The sequence below is a fragment of the Hoplias malabaricus genome, chromosome 7 (assembly GCF_029633855.1).
Source record: "Hoplias malabaricus isolate fHopMal1 chromosome 7, fHopMal1.hap1, whole genome shotgun sequence".
NCBI lineage: Eukaryota > Metazoa > Chordata > Actinopteri > Characiformes > Erythrinidae > Hoplias > Hoplias malabaricus.
In genome coordinates this window covers 21,085,323-21,108,854 of record NC_089806.1, presented here as the reverse complement: position 1 = coordinate 21,108,854, position 23,532 = coordinate 21,085,323, and the positions used below count along the sequence as shown (strand labels likewise).

The following is a 23,532-nucleotide window of genomic DNA, read 5'->3' as shown; positions in this document are numbered from 1 at the left end:
CTTTCGGGCAGAGGTCACCAGATTCTGATTCAAAATGTCCTGATATTTCAAAGAGTTCATGATCCCATGTATCCTTACAAGGTTCCCAGATCCTTTGGAGGAGAAACAGACCCACAGCATCACCAATCCTCCCCCATACTTAACAGTGGGCATAAGGAGATTTTCTGCGTACTCATCCTTGGTGTTATGCCAGACCCACTTATGACCAAAGCACACGGTCCCAATTAAAATCCAGTACCTCTCTGCAAACTCCACCCGTTTACGCTTATGAGTATAACTCAGAAAAGACTTTCTCCGTGCATGCCTCCCAAACAGCATGTTGGCATGTAGATACCACCTGATGGTTGTTTGGGAGACCTCGTAACCCCAAGATGCTACCATTTGATTAAATTCTCTTACAGTGAGCTTTAGAGGACTTCTCTTACCATCTTTCTCACTGTGTGTGGTAGCAAGATACACTTGCGTCCTCTTCCAGGCTTGTTCGTCACAAAAGTTGTTTTGAACTTTTTGATGATTGCTCTGAATGTAAATAAGGGCATCTGCAGGTGAGTGGCTATTTTCTTGTAACCATTCCCTGATTTATGAATGTCCTCAGGGAAACAGGATGTGCTGAATTACTAATTACAGGTTCTTAGATACTTTGATCCACTTTATACACTACAATAGAAACAACATAAATGGTTCAAATACATTTATTTCCAAGAAATTGTTAAGGGTGCCAGTAATTGTGGAACAGGTCATTTTATGGGAAATAATAATTTCTTAGTCAGGATTTTTTTCTTTATTTTTTATTTTTTTGCCTGAGTTGAAGGTTGCTTTTTTCTAAATTTTTCCAGAGTGAGATTATGCTTCTGCAACAAAAAATTAACTTATTTTAAGGCTTTTAACACATATCCGCAGTATATCAAAGAAGGATTAATTCTAAGAAAATATCAGACAGACTTTTCTTTAATATTTTGAAAAATGAGAATGATGCAAGATTTAATTTACTATCAAGAAGCAAAGAGTAGTAGTATGATTTGTTTGATTTGCCTTACATAACATTGAGCCCTGCACATTTCAGTGGGGAGGCTGAAATAATATATATTGTGCAGCTGTGGTGTTTACATACTTTTGGACATGTAGTGAATTTATTTCTGACAGCAACAAATTATTTTATGGGTTTCCTTTTATGTGTTATGAGATTGAGTAACCTATAGGTAGTTGGATTATTTATTAAAAACATGTGACACTTTGAGAGAAACACAAATATGTTTTAATTAGTTTAATTTAAAAAAGGGATAACAAACAAACTAAACAAACTAAAATTCCATACTCCGTATTCTAACTTGAGTCACCTTACAACTTGCCATTCAAAATCTGCTCAGAATCTAGTCTGTAGGTCATGAACTATGATAGTGAGTGACTGAACTGCAGCACTGCATATGGTCCCATTGGATATAAAAAGTGTTAACATTTAATTTTTGTACTTTTTTTTAAAGATGCTGATACATAGCTCAGTGGTTAAAATAATCTCTGTCAGTTCTCAGTTCTCTTAACTTTTTTGAAAGTGGTGGCCTTAATTTACAGAAGTGCATTGAATCAATTGAGACAGAAGTGGATTTGATTTCTCTTCGTGTTAAGCAAGTATGATATGGTTGGTATTTCAAACATGGCATTTAGGGGGAGATTCAGCGGTAAAGGACATAAGGAAAAAACAATCAAGTAATTTCTAGAACAATTAGAGTGGATCTGAGAGGACTTATTTACACTCCAATCCCAATGCGATCTGATAATGGTTCGCCCTCCATTCATGCTTAACGAGCACGCCAACCAATTAGGCACAATGCAGAGATTAATTACACCGCGGCAGTGAGTCATGCGTTCAGTCCCATCCATTGTGTGTTTGTGTGTGTGTGTGGGGCCCAATTGTGTGTTTAGTGCAAGTCTGAGAATCTCATTTAGGAAAATGAGTGCATACATTAATAATAATTTTTAAAAACTTCATCATTCCATGATAAAAGCTGATTGGTGGACTCTTTTATTCTAGAGGAGGGTGATAGTCAGGTGATATGGAGAAAATGATTCACTGGCTGATCAAACACTTTCAGCCCCGGCAATTAATACAGCTCTTTTGTATGCAATTGACCTATTTGTTGCTGCCAAAATCCAGGCTTCATCACTGTTTTACTATTCATGGTAGATACAGATACAGGACTGTGGGATCTTTCTACACTCCACTGCATTGAAACGGCTCCTTTAAGGTGGTTTCATTAATGGCTTTTCTTTTTATAAATGCACAATTTTTTAATTTTATTATTTTTTTTAACTGCTTAAATTTATGATTTTCAGGCCATGGAATCATGGACGATATTCCTTAAATGGGGGAGCATTGCTGTCATTTAATTAAGTCACAGAGGGTCAAGTGCTGATGTTGATTGATGTTTCTTGATCACACATGTCACTCCAGCTCATCCCAGTGGTTAGTTGAACAGAGCCTCATCACTCCATAGAGGGCTTTATATTCATGTCGAAAACTTTTTCCATTGTTCACAGTGAATTTAGGCTCGACAGTGTCCCATTCAGTTGGTAGAATATACAAGGTGGGTAGCAGTGAATTCATCTGCTTCAACTGGTGATTTAATATTTTTGGACATACACTCATCAGCCAAATCATTAAAGCCACCTCCTTGTTTCTACACTTATTTTTCCATCTGTCAGTATGTGTGAACCTCATAATTCTACAATTACACTGAAGTCAATCTGTTGCTCTGCATACTTTGTTAGTCCCCTTTTACCCTGTCCTTCAAGCTCATGTCACCAGGCTAAATGTCAATGAGCACAGTAGCGAATCTATTACTCTGTATGCTTTGATAGCCCCTTTTTTACCCTGTTCTTCAGCGCTGCATTGACACAAATGTGATTGGAGTGTTTTGCTGGTATGAGTGGATCAGTCACAGTAGTGCTGCTGGAGTCTCAAACACTGTATCCACTAACTGCCCCTCAATAAACATACCTACTTTGTTGGTCCACCTTGTAGCTATAAAGTCAGACAACAGCCCTTCTGTTTCTGCAGTGTTTTAGCTGTCCATTTGTCTATAGTCTGGTCACAGGATGTCATTGGCTGGGTTTCCTTGGTTGGTGGATTTTTCTCAGTCCAGGAGTGACACCGAGGGGTTTAAAAACTTCAGCAGCACTACTGTGTCAGATACACTAACGCCCCACTACACTATCAGTGTTACTGCAGTGCTAAGAATGATCCACCACACAAATGATACTGGCCATGAAGAACAAGGTGAAAGGAAGGTAACCAAGAATGCATAGCAACAGATGGAGTACAGTTTAATTGTAGAACTACAAAGTGCACCCGTATGGTAAGTGAAGCAGATAAAATGGACAGGAATATAGAAACAAGGAAGTGGTATAATTTTGTGGCTGATCAATGCATATTGCATGAAGCTTATAAATGGTTGTTCTAGCTGATCTTACACAATGTAGGTTGTGATTACAGGTTTGCTCATATTGTCTGTGTGGGTGGGTGACAGATTAATCCCGTAATGAACTAAAAGCTAAGAAAAACAAGTTGCTGTCCAAACTTAAGTTAATTAAATTGCATCTGCAAAGCTCCAGTCGAGTGGCTCTGTAGCTGTGAATGTGTCAGTGGAACTGCGCAGCAGTGTCTGAATTTCCAGTCTTGCTCTGGTCTTGTAAAGGAGGCATATGCCAGCTGCGTAAACAAGCTCCACTCAGCTTTTCATTCCTTTCCTTTTTCTTTTCTTCTGCTGTTCCTCTCCAGCTCGCAGGCACAGCGGGACGCTCCAGTTCTGTTCTCGCCTTGTGCACACAAACAAACCATCCTCACCGTCCACCAGTCAGCTTGCTTTTGCATAGTCAGACATGAGGAGACATGTCAGAGTTTATGGGCTTGAGTGAGGGATGAGAGGGAGAGTAATAATTAAAAGGAGAGAAACTCAGGGGTCTAGCATAGGCACTAAAGTTGTTCACTACATGTATCTCTGTCATAAATCAATGTTTCTCAGACAGCCAGATGGCTTAAAGGATTAACTGTATAAAGTACAAAACTGAAACTTCACATATAGCCGAATGTAGCCATTCAGATGGTGAATTCTAGCTGCCCTTCTCATTCACATCACTGTCCATCTGTCTTTCTATCATCCAGAAGTTTAGTTCACCTGATCCTTTAACTATGAACAGTGAGATATAGTTTTCACACTGTTACTACATTACTACAGTGATTAAATGATGAAGTAATTAGTACCCAAGTGCAGATATCTCATGTTATATTTTTCAGCAGGTAGTGTCGCAGTCACACAGCTCCAGGGACCTGGAGGTTGTGGGTTCGATTCCCACTCCGGGTGACTGTCTGTGAGGAGTTGGTGTGTTCTCCCCGTGTCTGTGTGGGTTTCCTCCGGGTGCTCCGGTTTCCTCCCACAGTCCAAAAACACACGCTGGTAGGTGGATTGGTGACTCAAAAGTGTCCGTAGGTGTGAATGTGTGTGTCTGTGTTGCCCTGTGAAGGACTGGCGCCCCCTCCAGGGTGTATTCCCGCCTTGCGCCCAATGCTTCCAGGTAGGCTCTGGACCCCTGCGACCCTGAATTGGATAAGCGGTTATTGATAATGAATGAATGAATATTACTGAAATATCATTTATCAACCTTCCATGAGGTAAAATTGTAAAAACAAAACAAAAACAAAAAAAAACCTTGATCTTGAACTGGTTTAATTCAGGACTTTTGGAACTTGTGTTCTTTAGCGATGATCTGGTCCACATTTCCACCAGATTTGATGGGAAACAGCTTGGACCATGAACAATACGGCTGAAAGCAGTGAATTAACAGTTTTCTCCTCCCTTAAAGAAGCAATCTGTAACACTGACACCAAGTGTTTAAAATCAAAACTATAATACAGTTTCAAAACAGTGGACAGAGCTGTCTGCCTCCTCCCCAGACGTGAAGCTCGAACAGGTTGCCAGTTTGAGGAAAACTGAACAAACAAGCAAGAGATGAGTTTAAGAACCTGGACCACAATAACTAAGAGGAATGTACCATAATAAACATATTTACAAAGAAAAGTGTTCATTGTTTCACTAAAACATTTACTTACACAAGAAAAAGACAAAAGAGCGAATGAGCAGTCAGCATTTCCCTGCATTTACAAGTCTTTACTGATTAAACCCATTTTAAATATTTCAACTAGACAAAGCTGGTGTTACATATGGATTTTCCCTTTCACCATAAATGTCATTTAGGAGGCTGATATTTGCTTCTTATTCACATTTTTCATAGTCAAACATTTCACTCCACCTTAATTGTCAGTTCACGAGCATTCATTAGCATTATTTGCCAGCTTACTGAATTCTCTGTTCCACCTCTGTTATTCCACTTTAACCAATTATATGTGATTTCACTAAACTTTTGCCTACTTCAGTGAAAGGCGTAAATGGGAAAAGCCACCACGGTTTCCCCTGCATTTACAAGAAGGTACTGTCTAAACCACCTTAAAATGTTAGATTACACAAGGCCGATGTTATTTTCCATTCAACCATAAATGTCATTTAAGGCAGCACGGTGTGTTCTCCCCGTGTCCTCGTGGGTTTCCTCCAGGAGTGTCGGTTTCCTCCCACAGTCCAAAAACACACATTGGTAGGTGGATTGGCGATTTAAAAAAAAAAGTGTGTGTATGTAGGTGTGAGTATGTGAGTGATTGTGTGAGTGTGTGATGCCCTGTGAAGGACTGGTGCCCCCTCCAGGGTGTATTCCCGCCTTGTGCCCAGTGATTCCAGGTAGGCTCTGGACCCACCGCAACCCTGAACTGGATAAGCGGTTACAGATAATGAATGAATGAATAAATGTCATTTTACAAGATCCTTGCTTTTTATTCATAATTTTCGTATTAAAAAAAAACACGTTTTGAATCACATCTTATTCCCATTTTCTCCATTTAAAACACACGCCCAATTGTACATCATGTCACTAAAACATCTACCTACTAGAGAAACGCTTATATTTGCTGTGTACTACCAAGCTTGATTTCTTCATTCCACCTTAAATAAGTGCATACGCGAAGCTTTTCAAACACAATTTTTACTCCTTAATTTGTTTAAAACACACACACACCACAGAGAAACGCATGAATCTGCTTCAAATTCTTTAAAACAAACAAAAATGGTATTTACACTTTTCAATCATGTTGTTACTCACCTTCTTCGTATAAAGCACTAAACACAGTCCTGTTTTCAAACCTTTCAAACGTCGCCATGCTTCATTTTATATAAGACACAACCTATGGCGTTTACTACTTTGAATCTATAAACTATATATGTAATATGTATGTTTAATCTATGTACTTCTATATTTTTTCAGAAATTATTCGCTGTTACCTGCTTAGGAGGAAATTAACCAGCTCTGGCTCTGTTCTGTAGTGTTGCTGCTTGTCTGTCTCCACTTTTCAAACACAGGGCCAATATTCCCTCTCATTTTACTCCGTCTCTGGTCATGGAGATTTTTAGAAGGGCAGTGGGGCTTTTTGAGTCCGGTAAAATATAACATTAACTGTATTTACTTGGTCATTTCATGGCTGCAAGACACTGTTTGTAGACCTGGCCACACTGTTGGTTTGGACTGTAAATGATTGGACAGAGGGCGGGATGACAGGCAGGACCTCGGAGGGCGGCTCACAGGAGCTCTGCTCTGGACTGGGCACTTCTCAAAGAGAATATACTGCTTCAGTAATGCTATTAGAGGCAGCTGTGTTTTACATTTGCCTGTTTTTTTTAATCTATGATCATACACCCTGGACACTGTATAACTAAGTACAGTAAATATTTTACAGATTGCTCCTTTAATACCCATGGCTGAATTGGCCTTGAGCAAGTCACTAAACTCCTGATAACTCCCTAATTAAAGCATGTTTCCCATTACCTCTTTTCATATGATCTCTGGAATAGTCCATTCACAGGTCCATTCACACATGTAGTTTATTGCTGGAAATGTTCCATGTTAGATATATTCTTTAGGCATGGGGCCACATCTGTGCATGAGATATGGCAGGACTCTCCAGAACTTTAGTTGTTATATTCAAACATGCACACACTTGGACTTTAGCCAGATATGTACTAGGGCTATAAGATAAAATCTGGGTTACGTTTGGGATGCAGCACTCCAGGTAAAGTGTGAAGGGAGCTTTTCTCTCTTGCTCATGTTCACTTTCTCTCTCTCTCTCTCTCTCTCTCTCTCTCTCTCTCTCTCTCTCCATCTGTATAAGTTCCACTCACTCTGACTTTGTGTTCTCTAACCCTGTCCTGACTTATGAAGCCTGGTTTTGAGAGCAATTGTGTCACTTTTATTAAATTGCATAACTGGCTAATTTGCCGGGGGCGGTTACACTGATTTAAGAGTGTTTGTTTCTATAATATGTATCATGTCCATAATTTTGGGTAATGTGGTAGATTTCTCACTGATGCTTTGTCAGAGTTTGATGATAATGACATGTTTATGGCAGTTAGTCTCTGCTTATTGCTATGATGTCCAGGTTAACCAGGCTTTCCTGGGTAAAGAGGGCAAATTGCACATTTTGGCACATTTGCCTAATGATAACTGACTTTCCAGGAAAAGTATCAAAGAAGGTTTGAATTTCCAATTTACTGAGAAATTTTGTGAGGTGCCCCTGTGTCCCATTGTGTGAGGCAGGAAAGAATGTTGGGGATAGAAAAGTTAAGTAGGTTTCACCCTTGCCCCCAATCCTGCTGAAAGTTACCCTCTCTCTCTCTCTCTCTCTCTCTCTCTCTCTCTCTCTCATGCACACACATACATACAGGCCCACATACTTGCCCACCCACCCCACTCGGATCTGCTCTTACGCATGAGCGCCTCTTGACATGAGCACCGTGCACAGCCAAGGCCCAGTGACAGCAGATTTAAGTGCAGAGCTAATTAAAGCTCTAAAAATAGAGGAGGTGATGAATGTGCTGTCAAAAGTTTGTGGCTAAGAAAGAGAGGGTGCCCACGGAGGAGAGAGTGAGAGGCAAAGGCCATGTGAGATGCGGGATGTTTTGGAGGGACAATGCAGGAAGTGTGGGAGCAGGTTTGAGAGTGTTTAAGGTGTGGTTACATATTTGTGTGGGGCTGGTGGCAGGGCTGATCAATAGCACCAGGAGCACGACATGGTGTTTTTCAGTAATGAAGCAGACACTTTTATCAGTTTAATTAACTGCAGGCTCACTGCTGCTATTTCTGTGAATTAGTGTTCAGTCCTTTTATCCTGACCCCCCCCCCCCCCACACACACACACACACACACTCTTTCACTCTCAAGCAACAGAGTGCACATGCATTCTAGTGCCTTTATAAAAATAAATCTAAAAATGTAAAAAACTTCACTTCTGACTACCTTTTACCACGTTACAACACTTTTCACTGAGGAACAACACTGCTGAATTTAAGCCCCAGATGAAGCCAATCACATGGCTTCTTTCTAATCAGTTTAATCTGTCTTGTGGGCACAGTGCAGTCAGTTCATGCACCGTTTGAAACATTTATAACTTATATTGATTTGTTGATTTTCTGAGTGAATATATAACAGAAATCTGCATGCTTTAACAAGCAGTGATTGCTTATTTTGAATTAAACACAATGTGAGGCAGCATGGTGGATAACAGGTAGTCACTGTCACACACCTCTAGGGTTCTGGGTTTAATCCCTGCCTTGGGTCAGTGTCTGTGAAGAGTTTGGTGTGTTCTCCCTGTGTCTGTGTGGGTTTCCTCCAGGTGCTGTGGTCCTCCTGCCTTGCACCCAGTGATTCCAAGTAGGCTCCAGACCCACCACAACCCTGAATCAGAGGTGCCTCAAACCTTGCCATCAATTTGTATACTTACAACGTAAGTAGCTTTTATGAATAACTTTTCACTGTCCAATGACAGATTGCAAGAATTTCTCGCCTTTCAATGTAAATTTGTGGGGCTTGAGGGAGGGGGCTCCCTAATCTTGGTTAAAGCTGCATAAGCTTCACTCTCTGAACAAAGCAAGCATAACTAAGCTTCTTTTTTTTTTGGGCTTGTCTGTTTTATATACACTCCCTATCTTTGTATGTGTGCCTTTGTGTCCAGTGTTGGACAGATATCAATCAAGCCTGCTCATTAGAATATTAAGTCACACCCAGACAGATCTCAGATGATTAGTCTGTGTTTTGTCATATATTGAGGACAATTATCTGTCAACACTGCATCTATTGAGTAATATCTGATACTTTAATACACAGCAATTGCTGACACAGCTATTATGATGTGTACACAGTTTACGTTGCCAGTGAAATGAGGACAGCTGCAGATGAGGAGCCTCAGTTCCTCATGCCTAATGCCAATTGTCAGCAAGTTAGGTATAAAGCTCAACACTGGGATAGGGATCAGAGGATCTGTGGGACACAGGGGCACCTCACAAAAATTTCTCTTTGGAGTGTTGGAGCTTTATCCAATGGAACTGGAGTGGTCACCCTAAATCAGTATCTCACCTCACTCTTTGCTATAACATACTCACATCAGTGTTTCAATACCTTGATCTTTCTTTCAAGTGGGTGTCCACTCACTAAACTGTTCATTCAAACTTGGCTAGAATGCCTTTAAGTGAATGCCTGTGATGAACTGGCACACTGTCCAGGGTGTGTTCCTGCCTTGCTCCCAATGATTCCAGTTAAGCTCTGGACCCACAATGACCTTGAATAGGATAGTGGTTACTGAAAATGGAGGAATGAATGAACTTATCTGTAACTTACCCATCTGTATCCATTACATGTATCCATAAATGTCCAGTCTGCAGTTACTGAACCTTCAAATACTATGCCCATCATTTTGAAAACCAGCAGAATTTAGGCCACAGAATCATGAAGGAGTGTGGTGAATGGTGGCGGGCTTAAAGGCTGCTTGCATGAACAATCTGTGAATAAAGAAAACAAACTTCATTTTTATAGCAATTTATTCATTCATTGTCTGAAATGATCCGATTCAGGGTCATGGTGGGTCCAGAAGCCTATCCGGAATCACTGGGCGTAAGGCGGGAATACACCCTGGAGGGGGTGCCAGTCCTTCACAGAGCGACACGCACACTCACACATTCACTCACACACGGACACATTTGAGTCGCCAATCCACCTACCAACATGTGTTTTTGGACCGTGGGAGGACACCGGAGCACCTGGAGGAAACCCACGCGGACACTGGGAGAACACACCAAACTCTCCCAGACAGTCACCAGGAGCGGCGCTTGAAACCAGAACCTCCAGGTCCCTGGAGCTGTGTGACTGTGACACCACCTGCTGCACCACCATGCCACGCTTTATAGCAATTTCAATATAATTAAATGCCTAAAAAGACTTAGAAAAAGAGTTAAAATGAAATATTTGAAAGGAATAACAGCATTAGATGCCAAATATTTTTTTAAATAAATACCATTAATCTAGAAAAATGAATATAAATACTTTAGGAATGGTGTATATGTGAAATATTTTTGTCATAAGTCAGGTTTCAGAATATTAAAAATAGTTAAAAAAAAAATAGAAAATCTAGAATATGTCAGGATTTAAAAATAGCAGCATTAGAATGTAACTAGTGCTGTCTTGTAATCAGGATATTAATATTTTCCTGCACTGTTGTAAAAGGACACACTTCTCATATTTATGAGGAGATGATAATCCATTTCACACAGATTCACTTTCCGTTTTCATTAGCTGAGCTGCATGCTGCTGTTTAATATGTACTTTACTGTAATGGAAGCATTAAGGATGTTCAGTGGGAGAAAGTCTATTGTTAAAGGAGCTTTTTATTTTATTATTTTACTCAGTTTACTCATTACCAGTTCCACCCATTAGCTAAGGTTGCCCCAGTCACACAGGCTGGGTGGGTGAGGACATGCTTTCTCAAAGACACATGAAGCCGATTAGCACTTTTCAAACATCTGCTAGCATAATGTTACTGCATAGGTCTACACACTTGGAGGAGAACATAAGTCAGTTAAATCTGATTTTGTTACATCTAGGTTGTATCCAGATTTATTTGATGGTCTGGACTTGATTCTAGTGTGGGATGATGTGCCTCAACCTTTCCCCTCCCAAATTACCAGCTTAGTTATGTACTGATGCCTATCATTAGCATAAGTTGCTCTGGTCGTTTGATGTCTAGACACACATGTCCATTCTGATCCCTTGCGAAAGTGTGGGCAGTTGTGAAAAAGATCAGATTTGAGAAACAGATCCCATTTGTCAGCAGCCTGGGCAAAGCCTAATTTTCAGTATAAGGAGAATCTTTGGAGAAAATTAATGACACCTGAGTAATGCAGGGGTGGCATGGTGGCGCAGCAGGTAGTGTCATAGTCCCACAGCTCCAGGGGCCTGGAGGTTGTGGGTTCGAGTCCTGCTTCAGAGTTGGTGTGTTGTCCGCGTGGGTTTCCTCCGGGTGCTCCAGTTTCCTCCCACTGTCCAAAAACACACGTTTGTAGGTGGATTGGTGACTCAAAAGTGCGTGTGTGTGTGTGTTGCCCTGTGAAAGACTGGCGCCCCCTCCAGAGTGTATTCCCGTCTGAACTGGATAAGCGGTTACAGATAATGAATGGATGATTTATCAAGTTCTTTTACGTTAAGACTCACTGACTCTGGTATTCTGAGGCTGCTAAAGCCCTGCTCTGTTTGGTATTGTTTGCAAGACAGCTGCATAGAAGTGGGTTTTTGTCTGTGGTCACTTTTGACTGGCCAGTGGCAGCGGGCCTCTACTGAAGCAATATTCTACTAAGCAAAGCTCATAGTTCTTCCTGAGGGATGTCAGAGCTGTGGAACTACAAAGAAATCCAAGCTTTGTTCTCACCCACTCTTTCTGGCTCTGAGCTCTAAGACCTTGTTGCTCTGTCTCTTGTACTGTCCCCCCACCCCCCTTACACTCTCATTCTTTCTTTCCCTGCTCTTTTGTTTTTTCTTCTTCTCTCTATTCTATTTTCTCCTGTCTAAATTTGCTTAGTCACATTCCCTGTTTCTCTCTTGCTCATTCTTGTTTGCTTTACTGCATGAATTAATTTGGCTGAAAACATATTGCCTCCCAAAACCCTTGTAAACTGTGAATAAACCTCTGCATTATGTTTTGTTGTCTAGTTTATAACATTTCAATCTACAAAGTTATGACTGAAAAGCAATTATTAATGAGCCATGATTTCCAACTTTTGAACGCTAGTGTACATTGATGTTTATGAAGTTTAACTTTGCAACTTTATATAATTGAATGATAAATGACTATATGCTCATTAAATTAAATGAATACATTTATGAAGTTTGCAGAACAAATGAAGATTGCTGATTTGACATAGGCAGCTCATCCACACTAACGACTGACAACTGTCTTCCTCTCTGGTTCATTATTGTATATAGTGCATGCTCATCACAGATAACTGTTCTCAACACTGATGTTGATTAACTGCAATTAAAGGTACAATCATGAATCTTCAATGGTCAGAACCCCCACAGAGCAGGTTTTGGGTGGTGGATTCTTAGCAATGTAGTAACATGGACATGGTGTGCAGTGATTGTATAAGGCTAAGAAAAAGATATAGGTGTGTTTGAAATACACATGTGCATATACAAACCGGATTCCAAAAAAGCTGGGACACTAAACAAATTGTGAATAAAAACTGAATGCAATGATGTGGAGATGGCAAATGTCAATATTTTATTCATAATAGAACATAGATGACAGATCAAAAGTTTAATCTGAGTAAATGTAACATTTTAAAGGAAAAATATGTTGATTTAAAATTTCACAGTGTCAACAAATCCCCAAAAAGTTGGGACAAGTAGCAATAAGTGGCTGGAAAAAGAAAATTGAGCATATAACGAACAGCTGGAAGACCAATTAACACTAATTAGGTCAATTGACAACATGATTGGGTATAAAAAGAGCTTCTCAGAGTGTCAGTGTCTCTCTGAAGCCAAGATGATAAGAGGATCATCAATTCCACCATTGTTGTGCAGAAAGATAGTGCAATACCAGAATGGTGTTACCCAGCGTAAAATAGCAAAGACTTTTAAGTTATCATCATCAACCGTGCATAACATCATCAAAAGATTCAGAGAATCTGGAACAATTGCTGTGTGTAAGGTTCAAGGCCGTAAAACTCTACTGGATGCTCGTGATCTCCGGGCCCTTAAACGTCACTGCACCTCAAACAGGAATGCCACTGTCAAGGAGATAACAGAATGGGCTCAGGAATACTTCCAGAAAGCATTGTCAGTGAACACAATCCACCGTGCCATCCGCCGTTGCCAGCTGAAACTCTACAGTGTAAAGAGGAAGCCATTTCTAAGCAAGCTCCACAAGCTCAGACGTTTGCACTGGGACAGGGGTCTTTTAAAATGAAGTGTGGCAAAATGGAAGACTGTTCTGTGGTCAGATGAGTCACGATTTGAAGTTCTTTATGGAACACTGGGACACCATGTCATCCGGACCAGAGAGGACAAGGATAACCCAAGTTGTTATCAACGCTCCGTTCAGAAGCCTGCATCACTGATGGTATGGGGTTGCATGAGTGCTTGTGGCATGAGCAGCTTGCATGTCTGGAAAGGCACCATTAATGCAGAGAACTATGTTCAGGTTCTAGAACAACATATGCTCCCATCTAGACGTCATCTCTTTCAGGGAAGACCCTGCATTTTTCAACAAGATGATGCCAGACCACATTCTGCAGCAATCACAACATCATGGCTACGTAGGAGAAGGATCCGGGTACTGAAATGGCAGCCTGCAGTCCAGATCTTTCACCTACAGAGAACATTTGGCGCATCATAAAGAGGAAGGTGCGACAAAGAAGGCCCAAGACGATTGAACAGTTAGAGGCCTGTATTAGACATGAATGGAAGAGCATTCCTATTTCTAAACTTGAGAAACTGGTCTCCTCTGTCCCCAGACATCTGTTGAGTGTTGTAAGAAGAAGGGGGGATGCCACACAGTGGTAAAACATGGCTTTGTACCAACTTTTTTAGGATTTGTTGATGCCATGAAATTTTGAAACAACATATTTTTCCCTTAAAATGATACATTCTCTCAGTTTAAACTTTTGATCTGTGAATTGTGTTCTATTCTGAATAAAATAATAGATGTTGGGACCTCCACATCATTGCATTCAGTTTTTATTCACAATTTGTTTAGTGTCCCGACTTTTTTGGAATCTGGTTTGTACATACATAAATACATACATACAATGGATCTTGATGAATGGAAGAATAGATAGTTACCTGCCTGAATAACCTGCAAATAACCTGTGTTATAGTTGTGTTGTGATTTCTATAAATAATGAATCCCTCTGTGCATGTGGTTGGGAAATACAATAGCAGCTAGACATCAACTTTGCAGCTTGCCTCATAAGACAAACTGATCTGAACTTTCATATGTGCTACACAACAGATTCTTTTTAATTTACTGAGTATTAGCTGAGGTACTGAGTTAACCAGAAAGTTATCTGGTGAAAACAAATTCAAAACATAATCCTGAAGTACACAAGAAATGTACAAGACTAGTTTAGAGGATATTACTATATTCAGAAAACATACATAACATTCTAATGCGCACTATAACAGGATCATTTAGAATTACTGGTCAAAAGTTTGAAATTATTGATTTATTATTTGTTTTGATATATTTTAGATTAAAAAAAATATATAATCCCACCTTGCACCCAGTGATTCTGGGTAGTCTCGGGACCCACGGCGACCCTGAACTGGACGAGCAGACACAGACAATGAATGAATGAATGAATGAATGAAAATATATATATTACATAAATAAACTGAACCTGTCTTGTTACAGTGGCATATGTGAATATGTGGACTGTTATGCAGAAAGCAAGTGTACGGCTCTGAGCAACACAGCCAAGGGCCAAATTGTGATGGCCATACTGATTGAGTCAGAGAATTTCCATAAAAATGCAGATCTTGTGGGTGTTCTCAGTGCGCAGGGCTTACTACCTTAAAAATAACTAGGCCAAAGAAACATAGTCGGTGAACTGCCGACAGGGGGTGCCTTAATGTGCTTGGGGAATGAAGACTGGCCCCTCTAGAATCCAGCAGCACTGTCAGACCCACCCCATTATACCAGAACTTAAACTAACACTATGATCAAAGTGATACTTCTCCTGTGGTTTTCTGGTAGTGGGTCATTTTAAGAACATGGTGATAAAGGGATAAAGTATGCAGGGATTTGTGGAACAGCAAAGTGTGTGTACAGGGTAAGTGGATCTGTAAATGGTCATTGAGTGTTGGCTGAATGAGTGTGGCGTGTGACTGGGGTGTCATGCTGTGTGTGAATCTGTCTATATCTATGTTTTTTTGGCTGGATTGACAGATCAGACTATTGTCTTTTCCTCATTGCTCTATTGTCCTGAAGTCTACTTTCAAACACAGTCAGACACTGCATTAAAATTTCTCTTTTACTGTGTAAACAGGCACCATGCTGCTACACTTTTAATTGCTGGGCTTTTAAAACTATTAGAGTGCATCCCCCCTTCTCCTATCATAAAACATCACACACACACATATACAAACACATACACACACACACACACCACACATACATCAGTGACCCCAGAGGGGCTTCTCCTTTCATATTGTGAACAGGATTTGTCTTCATATAATTTTTCTTTGTCAGCCAGTCCAAATAAATTAGGCTAGTTAGTAGTGTCACACTTTATGAAACTCAAGGATATTGTGGCATCCTTCTCAACAGACGCTGAGCAACAGACACAGCTGTGTGTGTAATAGTGCTAGATAGATAGTTCTAGTTGGTGTGTTCCTCTGGGTGCTCCAGTAGAGTGTCCATCCTTGTGTCCAGTAATTCTAGTTACAGACCCACCACAACTCTAAACTGAACAGGCAGCTAGTTAAAATTAATCTAAAATTCTTCACTAGTTTTTCATTGTGTGTATTCATTTTAAGTCCTTATCTCATCATTTTGTGGAAAGATTTGTATTAGCAGTAGTAGTGGTGCAGCAGTGTCGCAGTCACACAGCTCCAGGGACCTGGAGGTTGTGGGTTCAATCCTGCTCTTGGTGACTGTCTGTGAGGAGTTTGGTGTGTTCTCCCAGTGTCCGCATGAGTTTCCTCCCACAGACCAAAAAAACACACGTTGGTAGGTAGATTGGTGACTCAAAAGTGTCCGTAGGTATGAATCTACCCGCCTTGCTCTGTGATAAAACATCAATGTAAGAAAACTGAGTACAGTTGGTTGTGCAGTTAATTTCCAAGCCAAGTTATTAATAGCTACAGATAATTTTAGCCTGCTGTTATTATGATGGACTCATTTCATTAGCGATGAAACCCTTTTCTCATATTCATTTATCCAATTGGGGCGGGGGCGGGGGTCAGCAGAAGGAAGCATGAAATACTCTAAAATTTCCTGGTAGATGGCTGTACTGACTTTGGACTTGATATGACACAGTGGCCCAACACCAGCTGATGATATGGTTTCCCAAACCATCACTGATTGTGGAAACTTGACTAGACACACTAGACTCAGGTGCCTTTCCACTCTTCCTTCAGACTATGGGACTTTGATTTCTAAATTAAATGCAAAATTGACTTTCACCTGAAAACAAGACTTTAGACCACTGAGCAACAGTCCAGTCTTTTTCTCCTTGGCCTAGGTAAGATGCTTCTGGCATTGTCTCTAGGTCATGAGTGGCCTGACACAAGGAATGCAACAGTTGTAGCCTGTGTCCTGGATACATCTGTGTGGTGGCTCTTGAAGCACTGACTCCAGCAGCAGTCCACTCCTTGTGAATCTCCCACAAATTTTTGAATGGACTTTTCTAGACAGTCCTTTCAATGCTGTGGTTATCCCTGTTGCTTGTGCATGCTTTTCTACCACTCATTTTTCTTCCACTTAACTTTCCATTAATATGCTTGGATAGAGCAGGAGGGTGTCAATAATTGCCTTCTGGACATCTGTCAAGTCAGCAGTGTCCTGATTGTGTAGCATACTGAACCAGACTTCAGAAACCTTTGCAGGTGTTGTGTGTTGATTATTCTAATTTTCAGAGATAATGACTTCTGGGTTTTCACTGGCTGTAAGCCATAATCATAAACAATAAAATCAATAAAAACTTTAAATAGATCACTCTATTTGTAAAGAATCTATAAAATATGTGAGTTTCACTTTTTGAATTGAATTACTGAAATAAATGGAGTTTTTGATGATATTCTAATTTATTGAGATAGCACCTGTTCATTTCTGGAGATGTGCATGTCAGGCTATACCGTAGCCTATGGCGTAGATTTTGCGTCAATGTGTTGCTGGCACAGGTTCAATTCAGAGCTTAAGTGTTCACATCATGAAGATGAATCACTGGTGAAAATTTGTTTGTTCCTTTAAATTATGTTGTCTTGATGCTTTGTCTTAATTCTGTTCCATTTGTTTCACAAATTTGTTGTACAAATTGCAAATGTTTTATATTTTATCTGTCGTGCCAGGTTGTCACTGAAAATAAGAATATATTCTTAATGGCTTGCCTGGTTAAAATAAAAAAAGTTTTACAGGATGGATTGAGACAGGGCAGAGTGTTTGGGTTTGCTGATTGGAGTGAATGAACATGGCATTCTCTCACAAAGTAATTGGATGTTTTTTACTCATTCGAATAAGTATCACACTGCTTGTTTGTAAAACATTGGACAGATAAACACACACATCATTACACAAGAGACAGTAATACACAAACATCACACAAGCAAGCAATTGCTTTGTCCTTTATTGAACTGTGTCTGTGTGATTGTCTTGTAGTTATTTTCTGAGTGGAATAATGTGAGTTTGACCGCAGACACAAAGTTCTTGATATTATGACTCTCCACTTCCCTCCTATTACTTCCTCTTCTCAGATCCTTTCTTTTCTCCCCTTTTCACAGATACTGGCCACACAATTGCCTTCTGCTCTCATATCTCCTCAAGGCCTTTTTATTGATTCAGTTGAAAAACATGTTGCAATTTCTTGGTATTTTTGGGGAAAAAATAAACAAAATATGTAATTCTTCTACTGGAAAGCAAGATTCCAAACATTCAACCTATAGCCTAATTCTTTGTAAACTTTTAGCATAGGTCTTCAGGTGGATTTGTAAATACTGCTACAGCAGCTTGTGTAATCTCAGGAATAAACTGCTGGAGCCTCATGTGAGCCATACGTTACCACACCCAATGTCAGGCTAGAGTACAAAACACCGCAGCACTGGAATGCGAAACTGTATTCTCTGGAGTATTTGAGTTCCAGCAAACAAGTATGTGATAAGCTGGAGCTGATCATCCAGGTGTTCTCCCCGTGTCAGCATGGGTTTCCTCCGGGTGCTCTGGTTTCCTCCCACAGTCCAAAAACACGCGTTGGTGTTGTTGTGATTGTGTGTGTGTTGTTGTGTTGCCCTTTGAAGGACTGGAGCCCCCTCCAAGGTGTGTTCCTGCTTTGTGCCCAATGATTCCGGGTAGGCTGTGGACCCACTGCGACAATTAACTGGATATGTAGTTACAGACAATGAATGAATGAATGAATAATCATTCAGCCCTACGTCTTTGTTTACGTAACTGAATATAGTTAAATTTCTGCTGTTAATACAGTCTAATGCAGTGATGGGGTGGAGGGGTGACTCTTTAAGACCCTTCATTTCACAAGAAATGTTGGATGAGCAGAAGTCACTGAAGTTTTGGCTCTGTGTAGTTCAGAGTTTCCCAAACTTTTGCAACTGGCACCCCACTTAACCCCCAACCAAGCATTCCACTGCTTATGTGAAAATATAATCGAAAGCAATGTAACCTTTTTAGGGTTAGATGCATACTTGCTGCATTCAGTCTCCAAGGGGAAACTAACAGATTTGGCTTCAAATCGTTATTCAACACATCATCTGAGCACACAAGGGGTGGTTGTTAATTTCTGTTCCAGTGCATGTGAACCCTAGCCCTAGGTATCCGCTGCTGTTTTTATTTCGTTTTTGTTATGACTGGATATGATAGGATCTTAACTATTTAGCTACAGTCATAACAATAAAGGTGCTACAAAAGTCTCTTTGAGCAAAGCCATAGAAGCACTTTTGGTTCCATTAAAGATGTCATTCACAATTTTAATGAAAAAAATACTGATCATCTTCATCATCATTATCTGTAACCGCTTATCCAGTTCGGGGTCGTGGTGGGTCCAGAGCCTACCTGGAATCATTGGGCGCAAGGCAGGAATACACCCTGGAGGGGGCGAAAAAAATACTTCTTATACAATTCCTCACCATTTGCTGCTCTCCAGTCAGTTTGTGTGCTCAAAAAGTGCTTTAATTTGTTTACAAAGCTCCAGTGTCTAAATGGGTTTCTCTCTCCTCATGGTGGTGGCATGTAGAGGTTTTAGACAATGAAGAGAACTTTGAAAAGTACAAAGTGGGATGAGGATATTGCTCCATTTCTGCTACGTATGTGGGTAATATTGTCACAATAAGTGGTGTGGAATGAAGGGACATGATACAACAACATTAAACTACTACCAAACAGAGATAATAAAAAAAACACTAAACAAAAGACAGAGGAGAAACTAGAAACAAACAGAGGACTAAGGCAGAGAATAAACTCTAAACAAGACTAAGCAGGAATCAGATCAAGATACACATAAACAAGACTCTAGATAGAAACAGAGAGAAAGATAAATGCATAAAATGACCAATGAGGCAAAGGCTAAGGAACAGGGCTTATATACACATACAGGGAAAGGAGATACACCTAAGAAGAAGAGTCACATGACACAAACGAGGGGGAGCATCAGGAGATCAGAAGAGACGCCTGTGAAAATCAGTCGCATGACCAAGAAGGAGTTGTGGCAAAACATCACATGAGGATCAAAAGACAGAGAGACAAAGCGTTAACAAGGGAACAAGGGGGACACAGACAAAGCAGGAACACACTAGACAGAACAAAAGTGTGACAAATATTGACTTATTTTTGTTTCTTCAAATTGCTTAAAGAGGAAATGTCTCCAAAACGAGACAGCAAACTGCATTACTGAAATTGCTGAAAAACTCAGCTTACTCAACTCAAGTTACAAATATGTTTCTGTGGTGATTTAAACAGTGAATAAAAACTTACAGACAAATTAAATGTAACGTATTTTTTTCCCCTTAAACATACCGTTCCTCCTTAAGATACAGAGCTTCTCAACATACACCAGAAAACAGCATTTTCCTACAACCATAGCAACCCAATTTAAGAAGCTTGTTTGTTTGAGATGTAAGTGTGAAGAAATGTTTAAAGGTTTAACGATCTAAAGGTTTTTTACCCATTAAAGTTATTAGCAAAAATGTTTTTGATTGACCCAAAAGTGGTTCTGCTATGGCATCACTCAAAGAACTCTTTGTAGCACCTTTATTTTTAAGAGTGTAAAACACAATAAGAAATTTTTATTCTCACTTACTACTATTACTCACTATACTATTACTAGCTTTGTCTGCCATGTGTGTGTGTACTATGCCAGACCAATCAAGGAGTTTTACCCATGACTTTTATTTTTGCTAATGATTGAATTAATGTTTCTTATTATATGTTTGATGAGGTGTATTAGAAGGACTTTTACTTTGTAAACACTGGAAAAAATCGGCCAATGGCCCCTTGCAGTACTACAGAGGCTGACTGGGGGCCCGTGGCCCACAGGTTGAAATCCACTGTATATTTACAACCAGTTCCTGCCAAAACTCAAGAGCTAGCCATCTAGACAGTTGGAACATTTCACTGTACAAATGAATCAAGAATTTAACTTGAAAGTGTCATCTAATGTTGAAGAGTTTTATTTCTGTGGTCACCTCATGTACAAATACCACCAGTAATCACTAGATTCATAAAGCTTTCTCTTTATCTACATACTGTGCAGTATTTGAGGAGTTCATTATAAAGGTCTTCTTTATTAAAGTTACCTTGCCTCTACATTGAATTAGTGACAATCAATTGTGGTCATAAACAAGTAAATTGCCATTGAGTCACACTCACAGATGTTTTGAAGAAAGACTAGCTTTATCACTAATCTATAAATTATCACAAAATTCTAAAGAATTTTCTCTCTTCATATATTTTACTTTCGGTGCAGGAGTTCCAGAATAAAGAGTATATTGAAGATTATGGAAGTCACACTGACCAGATCACTAGCTGCTCTCTACACAGCCCTGGCTGCTCCACACTGTAGAAAAAATCCGTAAAATTTACGGTAAAACACTGGCAGCTGTGTTTGCCAGAATTTGCCAGAAAATATACGGTCACGTTTTTGGCAATCATAAATTTTACATTTAAGGACTATTTGTTACAGTACATTTCTGTTAAAAAAACAGATATACACTGTAAAAACAAAGAAACATTGTTTTGCTAAAAAATTAACTTGTAAATTGTGTGACAAATTAGAGAAAGGAGACAGATATATTTAGATATAGCCAAACTGCATCCTGTATTCAGACCTTAAAAGGAGATATTGCTGAAAGCACTAAAGAAATGTTCGGTATCTGGGTGCCACACACAGAACACAGGCTGATGGTGAACTTTCCTGACCAACACACGTCTCGACATAATATGCACAAAAACACAAACACACGCAGTGATCACCCCAATGCAACCCAAAATCAATAAGTCTCAAAGACAGAAAAAAACATAGAAACTCTGAAAATCACAGAAAATATGGAGAAGCAAAGGATGCTGGGAGCTCCTTAATGAGTCTCAGCTCCTCCCAGTCCTTGGACACTTGTACCGTCCCTAATGGTTTGTGTGTTCAACAGTGAAATAATGTATATTTTACAATAAAGATATGTAAAAAATTGTATTTTGGCTGATTTGGTATTTGGCCTTTTTAGAGTTTGAACATGAAAGGTTATGAGAGGAGTATGGGGCAATTTTGAAATTGCGCAAAAAAGAGGTGGGACTGTACGGAACAAAAACTAATGCTGATTGGACTGTGATCCTTAGAGGACAAACTGTCTGGCAGAGCTTGGTCAATACAGAGCTATGGGTTTTTACTGTAATAGAATGAAAGAAATAAAAAGTCCCCCATTTTCCTTTTGGTGGTGTGTTACGCCATAGCCCTAAGGAACTAACCACCCCTTTTTATGACTATGATAAATCTGCATTTTCAGCCACATTTTGGCTTCAGTTTTAACAGGTCATATCTGACCTTTACAAAAATACAGTTAAACTATACTGATGTAGTTACATATTAATAAAACTGTAATTCATTTAATAGAAATAACCAAGGGGTTGAGCATAAAATGTCACTGGTTACCAGAAGAAATTACTTCATGCTCTAAGGCCACAGGATGACATTTGACCTCTGTGCTCTGTAAGTAATCTGAAAGTTGGTTTAATGGTTGAGGCTGATGATTACTATCGCGAACTCATTGTAATTATGCCTAAATTACAAACCTAAATGGGCTCACAGTGGTGGTATTACACTCTAACCCCTTCCCCTCCATCCTCCACACAAACACATTCAAACTGAGCTAAAACCAAGCGGATTTAGTCTATTAGCTCCTTCATGGTGCTCTCCAAATTAAAATCTAATTTAAGGGGCTGCTAAATTAAAAAGTGCATTTCATTTTTTCACCCTCCATAGAAAGCTTCCATTCCATTAGGCATCTAATTTCTACCTGTCAGAAATCAAGCAATATAATCTCCCCAAGGAGTGCATTTACATGGCCTCATAATTAGGCTGGGAGAACTGGGATGTTTGTGTGCGAGTGTGTGCTTATGTGTAGGTGGGTGAGTGTGTGCGCTTCTGCATGCGTGCATGAATCAGTGAAAACTTTTTCTAACTCAATTTTTTCTTGCACTGCTCTTGCTTTTTAATATATCTTTATGCTGTAGAAATGCTTTTAGCTTCTAATGTCTTCAGTATGTGTCCAAATTAGCCAGTCTTATCTCAAACTGAGACTCTGCATTACATTTACTGGAAATGAAGCTTGGTACACACTTAAAGGTCCAAGAAGGTCCTTTGGAGTGATGCTATTAAATGTGGTTTTGTGAAAAGTTTGAGTTGTTCTTAAAAGACTGCTTTTTATAAATTTCCTTTGAGTGAGTAGTTTAATGAAACCTTCAAGGCATGAAGGTTTGAGGAAGACCCAATTTCATGAGCCGTGGTAATTTTTAGATTTCCTGGTGTAAATAATAATCATTTATTTATTGCACATGCAACAATTGTTGTAATGTCAGCCTTTTCCCAAAAGAAGTGCTGTAGTTCAGCTGGGCTTTAATGGTACTAGAATAACATTCACTTGTTTCTGCTTTGTTTTTGGCCTGTTTTTTTCTGTAAATTATACAGTGTGATACACTAATAGCTACTGCATCTCACATCACGTGATCATAGTTATTTCCTGAGCAGGGAATCAAACCTTAATCCTGCACTGTAAAATGTAATAGCCGTGATGACTTAAATTAATTAGTTAACTTTACTTGGTTATGAAGATAATGCACTTCTTACTAGTTTTTTGTAAGTTACCGTTAATTGTAGAGACAAAAAAACAATTAATTTATTG

At 39.6% G+C, this 23,532-nt stretch overlaps 1 long non-coding RNA gene across 1 annotated transcript in view; it reads right to left on the bottom strand.

Moving 5' to 3' along the window:
* Positions 1–14,743, bottom strand: part of LOC136701821 (uncharacterized) — a 38,968-nt gene extending 24,225 nt beyond the window's left edge. The window contains exons 1-2 of the long non-coding RNA XR_010803869.1: positions 14,693–14,743; positions 9,766–9,926 (exon numbers count right to left, since the gene is read on the bottom strand). This is a non-coding gene — a long non-coding RNA (uncharacterized lncRNA). The remainder of the gene's footprint in view (positions 1–9,765; positions 9,927–14,692) is intronic.
* Between the last annotated feature and the right edge of the window lie 8,789 nt (positions 14,744–23,532).